The sequence below is a fragment of the Oncorhynchus gorbuscha genome, linkage group LG17 (assembly GCF_021184085.1).
Source record: "Oncorhynchus gorbuscha isolate QuinsamMale2020 ecotype Even-year linkage group LG17, OgorEven_v1.0, whole genome shotgun sequence".
Lineage (NCBI taxonomy): Eukaryota > Metazoa > Chordata > Actinopteri > Salmoniformes > Salmonidae > Oncorhynchus > Oncorhynchus gorbuscha.
In genome coordinates this window covers 5,010,475-5,017,691 of record NC_060189.1, presented here as the reverse complement: position 1 = coordinate 5,017,691, position 7,217 = coordinate 5,010,475, and the positions used below count along the sequence as shown (strand labels likewise).

At 44.5% G+C, this 7,217-nt stretch overlaps 1 pseudogene; it reads left to right on the top strand.

Moving 5' to 3' along the window:
- The window catches only part of LOC124001974, a 62,789-nt pseudogene extending 56,516 nt beyond the window's left edge, over positions 1-6,273 (top strand).
- Positions 6,274-7,217: the final 944 nt, after the last annotated feature.

Here is a 7,217-nt window from a genome sequence, read left to right as displayed (position 1 = left end):
GTGAGGGTACCAGTACTTTAGTTGATGTGCAGGGGTACCAGTACTTTAGTCGATGTGCAGGGGTACCAGTACTTTAGTTGATGTGCAGGGTACCAGTACTTTAGTTGATGTGCAGGGTACCAGTACTTTAGTTGATGTGCAGGGTACCAGTACTTTAGTCGATGTGAAGGGTACCAGTACTTTAGTTGATGTGCAGGGTACCAGTACTTTAGTCGATGTACAGGGTACCAGTACTTTAGTCGATGTGAAGGGTACCAGTACTTTAGTTGATATGCAGGGGTACCAGTACTTTAGTTGATGTGAGGGTACCAGTACTTTAGTCGATGTGCACGGTACCAGTACTTTAGTCTGTGTGCACGGTACCAGTACTTTAGTCGATGTGCAGGGTACCAGTACTTTAGTCGATGTGCAGGGAACCAGTACTTTAGTCGATGTGCACGGTACCAGTACTTTAGTTGATGTGCAGGGGTACCAGTACTTTAGTTGATGTGCAGGGTACCAGTACTTTAGTCGATGTACAGGGTACCAGTACTTTAGTCGATGTGCAGGGTACCAGTACTTTAGTTGATGTGAAGGGTACCAGTACTTTAGTCGATGTGCAGGGTACCAGTACTTTAGTTGATGTGCAGGGTACCAGTACTTTAGTCGATGTGAAGGGTACCAGTACTTTAGTTGATGTGCAGGGGTACCAGTACTTTAGTTGATGTGCAGGGGTACCAGTACTTTAGTTGATGTGCAGGGGTACCAGTACTTTAGTCGATGTGAAGGGTACCAGTACTTTAGTCGATGTGAAGGGTACCAGTACTTTAGTCGATGTGAAGGGTACCAGTACTTTAGTCGATGTGCAGGGTACCAGTACTTTAGTCGATGTGCAGGGTACCAGTACTTTAGTCGATGTGAAGGGTACCAGTACTTTAGTCGATGTGCAGGGTACCAGTACTTTAGTAAATGTGCAGGGTACCAGTACTTTAGTCGATGTGAAGGGTACCAGTACTTTAGTTGATGTGCAGGGGTACCAGTACTTTAGTTGATGTGCAGGGTACCAGTACTTTAGTCGATGTGAAGGGTACCAGTACTTTAGTCGATGTGAAGGGTACCAGTACTTTAGTCGATGTGCAGGGTACCAGTACTTTAGTCGATGTGAAGGGTACCAGTACTTTAGTCGATGTGCAGGGTACCAGTACTTTAGTAAATGTGCAGGGTACCAGTACTTTAGTCGATGTGAAGGGTACCAGTACTTTAGTTGATGTGCAGGGTACCAGTACTTTAGTCGATGTGCAGGGTACCAGTACTTTAGTTGATGTGCAGGGGTACCAGTACTTTAGTCGATGTGCAGGGGTACCAGTACTTTAGTCGATGTGCAAGGGTACCAGTACTTTAGTCGATGTGAAGGGTACCAGTACTTTAGTTGATGTGCAGGGTACCAGTACTTTAGTCGATGTGCAGGGGTACCAGTACTTTAGTCGATGTGCACGGTACCAGTACTTTAGTCGATGTGCAGGGTACCAGTACTTTAGTCGATGTGCAGGGAACCAGTACTTTAGTCGATGTGCAGGGTACCAGTACTTTAGTTGATGTGAAGGGTACCAGTACTTTAGTCGATGTACAGGGTACCAGTACTTTAGTCGATGTGAAGGGTACCAGTACTTTAGTTGATGTGCAGGGGTACCAGTACTTTAGTTGATGTGAAGGGTACCAGTACTTTAGTCGATGTGCAGGGGTACCAGTACTTTAGTCGATGTGAAGGGTACCAGTACTTTAGTCGATGTGAAGGGTACCAGTACTTTAGTCGATGTGCAGGGGTACCAGTACTTTAGTTGATGTGCAGGGTACCAGTACTTTAGTTGATGTGCAGGGGTACCAGTACTTTAGTCGATGTGAAGGGTACCAGTACTTTAGTCAATGTGAAGGGTACCAGTACTTTAGTCGATGTGAAGTGTAAATATTGTCAGAAAAGAGACACAGGGAGGACGAAACAGTCCAAGTCCTATATTATCTTGTAAAAGGGAAGCTGTAGTTTGATATAGTCATAGAGGTAGAAAAGGGGAAAGAGGGCTCTTTGATTTTTATTAGGATTCCCACACAATCTTTTGGAGAAAACCTGTCACAATTCAAATGACAAGAACCACAGCAGTAACAATACATTAGTTGTTGTTGTTGTTGATGTGTGAATACTATGGCTTGACTTGTAACCTTAGTGGTGGTTGTAACGCTAGACTCTACCTGCAGATGCCTGTCTTCTGCTAAACACTGCCTTCAGACATAACCTGGTGCTTTTAATGCCAAGCTCTCGCTCTCTCTCTTTTTTTTCTTTTTCTCTCTCCCTCTCCCTCTCTCTCTCCCTCTCCCTCTCCCTCTCCTCTCCCTCTACCTCTCCCTCTTCCTCTCCTCTCCCCCTCTCCCTCTCCCTCTCCCCCTCTCCCTCTCCCTCTCCCCCTCTCCCTCTCCCCCTCTCCCCCTCTCCCCCTCTCCCTCTCCCTCTCCCTCTTCCTCTTCCTCTTCCTCTCCCCCCCTCCCCCTCTCCCTCTCCCTCTCCCCCTCTCCCTCTCCCTCTCCCTCCCTCCCTCTCCCTCTCCCTCTCCCTCTCCCTCTCCCTCTCCCTCTCCCCCTCTCCCTTTCTCTCTCCCTGCCTCCATCCAGGTTCCAGAGCGTTTCCTAGAAGTGGCCCAAATCACATTGAGGGAGTTTTTCAACGCCATCGTAGCAGGAAAAGACGTGGACCCATCCTGGAAGAAGGCCATTTATAAAGTGATCTGTAAACTGGACAGTGAGATGCCAGAGGTCTTCAAATCACCCAACTGTTTGCAGGACCTGCTACATGAATAACGTAACATGATATAACATCCCACTGGGCACACATTGGTTGAATCAATGTCATTTCAATAAAATTATGTTGAACCGATGTGGAATAGATACTGACGTCTGTGAGCAGTGGAATAACGTGATGTTGTTTCCTCTCCTCATATCTCCTCTCATCTCCTCTCCTCTCCTCTCCTCATATCTCCTCTCATCTCCTCTCCTCTCCTCATATCTCCTCTCATCTCCTCTCCTCTCATCTCCTCTCATCTCCTCTCATCTCCTCTCATCTCCTCTCTTCCTCCTCTTATCTCCTCTCATCTCCTCTCATCTCCTCTCATCTCCTCTCTTCCTCCTCTTATCTCCTCTCATCTCCTCTCCTCTCATCTCCTCTCCTCTCCTCTTATCTCCTCTCATCTCCTCTCATCTCCTCTCTTCCTCCTCTTATCTCCTCTCATCTCCTCTCCTCTCATCTCCTCTCCTCTCATCTCCTCTCCTCTCCTCTTATCTCCTCTCATCTCCTCTCATCTCCTCTCTTCCTCCTCTTATCTCCTCTCATCTCCTCTCCTCTCATCTCCTCTCCTCTCATCTCCTCTCCTCTCATCTCCTCTCCTCTTCTCAGGACCTCTTATCTCCTCTCATCTCCTCTCATCTCCTCTCTTCCTCCTCTTATCTGGGCTCTCATCTCCTCTCCTCTCATCTCTCTCCTTCATCTCCTCTTATCCTTGATCTCCTCTCCTCTCATCTCCTCTCCTCTCCTCTTATCTCCTCTCATCTCCTCTCATCTCCTCTCCTCTCCTCTTATCTCCTCTCATCTCCTCTCCTCTCATCTCCTCTCCTCTCATCTCCTCTCATCTCCTCTCCTCTCCTCTTATCTCCTCTCATCTCATCTCCTCTCCTCTCCTCTCATCTCCTCTCCTCTCATCTCCTCTCCTCTCCTCTCCTCTTATCTCCTCTCATCTCCTCTCATCTCCTCTCCTCTCCTCTTATCTCCTCTCATCTCCTCTCCTCTCATCTCCTCTCCTCTCATCTCCTCTCATCTCCTCTCCTCTCCTCTTATCTCCTCTCATCTCCTCTCATCTCCTCTCTTCCTCCTCTCACTGTGTAAAAACATTAAGGTCCACACTCAAAAAAAGTAACAAAGAAATATATATATTTTTTTTAAGTTACAAAGTTTTGTTTTAAAAACTGTACAAATTCACAGTTTTTAATTACATTTAAACGCCACGTGTTTGCTGAACCATGAAAAAGATTACAATAAGGTATGTTAGTCTTGGCGTTAGGTTCTGCTCCTTCTGGGTAGTTCTCTGCCAGAGCATCATGTTAAGGTAATAACAACAACAGGCAGAGAAGCAAACAGGAAAAGAAGCAAACACACGTGCATGGCCAGTAAAACACATTACAGCGATAGCATGTCGCCAAAGAACACCAGGGAATTGTTTACACATCATAGAGGCGGGAACCTGGTGGATGAATTACCATATTAAAGTTGGGCGATGATCTAATTGGTGCAAAGTCAACTGATGTCATCAGCTGATGCAACACTCAGGTTTCCTAATCTGAACCGGCTGCGCTTGATTTAAAAAAATATAATAATAAAATGTTACACTTTGACCTCTATATATATATATATATATTTTTTTTTTTTGAGTGGTGACCTTGTGTTTTCTGCATCTTTGGTCCAACTGGTTTTCCACGGAAGATTTACAGACAACTACAGTAACAGTCAAAAGTTTGGACACAGCTACTCATTCCAGGGTTTTTCTTTATTTTTACTATTTTCTACATTGTAGAATAATAGTGAAGACATCAAAACTATGAAATAACACATATGGAATCATGTAGTAACCCAAAACAAAGTCTGAAACATATCAAAATATATTTTATATTAGGGGCTCTTCAAAGTAGCCACCCTTTGCGTTGATGACAGCTTTGCACACTCTTGGCATTCTCTCAACCAGCTTCATGACAGTTACCTGGAATGCATTTCAATTAATGCATTTCAATTAACATTCTTAAAAGTTATTTTGTTGAATTTCTTTCCTTCTTAATGCGTTTGAGCCAATCAGTTGTGTTGTGAAAAGGTAGGGGTGGTATACAGACGAAAGCCCTATGTGGTAAAAGACCAAGTCCATATTATGGCAAGAACAGCTCAAATAATCAAAGAGAAACGACAGTCCATCATTACTTTAAGACATGAAGGTCAGTCAATACGGAATATTTCAAGAACTTTGCATTGCAGTCGCAAAAAACATCAATATGATGAAACTGGCTCTCATGAGGACCCAGAGTTACCTCTGCTGCAGAGGATGAGTTCATTAGAGTTAACTCTGCTGCAGAGGATGAGTTCATTAGAGTTACCTCTGCTGCAGAGGATGAGTTCATTAGAGGTAAGAAAGAAGAGACTTGCTTGGGCCAAGAAATACGAGCAATGGACATTAGACAGGTGGAAAATTTGAGTCCAAATTTGAGATGTTTGGTTCCAACAGCTGTGTCTTTGTGAGATGCAGAGTAGGTGAACGGATGATCTCTGCATGTGTGGTTCCCACCGTGAAGCATGGAGGTTTCCACAGTGAAGCATGGAGGAGGAGGTGTTATGGTGCTTTATTTAGAATTCAAGGCACACTTAACCAGCATGGCTACCACATCATTCTGCAACGATACACCATCCCATCTGGTTTGGCTTTAGTGGGACTGTCATTTGTTTTTCAACAGGACAATGACCCAACACACCTCCAGGCTGTGTAAGGGCTATTTGACCAAGAAGGAGAGTGATGGAGTGCTGCATCAGATGACCTGGCCTACACAATCACCCCGACCTCAACCCAACCGAGATGGTTTGGGATGAGTTGGACCGCAGAGTGAAGGAAAAGCAGCCAACAAGTGCTCAGCGTATGTGGGAACTCCTTCAAGACTGATGGAAAAGCATTCCTCATGAAGCTGGTTGAGAGAATGCCAAGAGTGTGCAAAGCCGTCATTACGGCAAAGCAACTTGGCTACTTTGAAGACTCTCAAATATATTTGTATTAGTTTAACACTTTTTTGAGGGGGTTACTACATGATTCTATATGTGTTATTTAATAGTTTTTTATGTCTTCACTATTATTCTACACTGTAGAAAATAGTAAAAAATTAAGAAATAAACCTTGAATGGGTAGATGTGTCCTAACTTTTGACTGAAAACATTTGAAAAGTATGTGTCTGCAACCATGTCACAGTACTTACAAACACACTGAGTGTACAAAACATTAGGAACACCATCCTAATATTGAGTTGTACCCCCCCTTTGCCCCCAGAACAGCCTCAATTCATCGGGTATGGACTCCACCAGGTGTCAAAATCATTCCACTGTGATGCTGGTCCATGTTGACTCCAATGCTTCCCACAGTTGTGTCAAGTTGGCTGGATGTCCTCTGGGTGGTGGACCATTCTTGATACACACAGGAAACTGATGAGCATGGAAAAACCCAGCACCGTTGCAGTTCTTGACACAAACCGGTGCAGCTGGCACCTACTACCAGACCCCGTTCAAAAGCACTTCAATCTTCTGTCTTGCCCATTCACCCTCTGAAATGGCACACACACACAATCCATGTCACAATTATCTCAATGCTTAAAAATCCTTCTTTAACCTGTCTCTTCCCCTTCATCTACAATGAAGTGACATCAATAACGATCATAGCTTTCACCTGGATTCACCTGATTAGTCTATGTTACGTAAAGGGCAGGTGTTCCTAATGTTGTGTCCACTCAGTGGTCCTCACTCAACAACAAAATAAGTATTGTTTTAAAATAACTTTAAAGTGGGAAAAAAGAAGTGATTTTTAGATGACATTTGAGAGATTAGACCGTGTTGTTTTGTATCTACAACTTCACCTCGGGGGACGAGTATGAAGAGAGACTATTATGTCATTTCTACTGTGGACATTTCAGACGCTCAGACATTTTTATTTATTCAACAAAAGTGGCCAATTAATTCAACCGTCCAACTCCCTCCTTCGGCACCGTGACGGTACGAAGACTGCATGTTCCTTCTATTCAAAAAAACAGAAAGACGTGTTGAGACGTTGTAGAATGGAGCATTTCTACCGTGTACGTTTGGGATAAGTTCCGTTTTTTTCCCCTCTCCACTACACAGAAACAAACAATAGCCCTTCATATCCAACACATTCCCTTGGACTCTAAGGTATGGAGGAGATCAGACAAACACGCACTCTGCCGAGTGTTTGGATCATGAAGTACAGTATCATTCCCCGGATCGCCAACACCCCCCCCCCCCCCCCACACCAAAACAGCACTTCCAACCCAGCTGTCTGTTGTTGTTGATGTTGTTGTTGTTGTTTATTTTTTTTATTCTTCTTCTGAGACTCATCGGATGTTTTGACTGTGCCCCCCCCCACCAACTCTCGATGTGGGTGTTA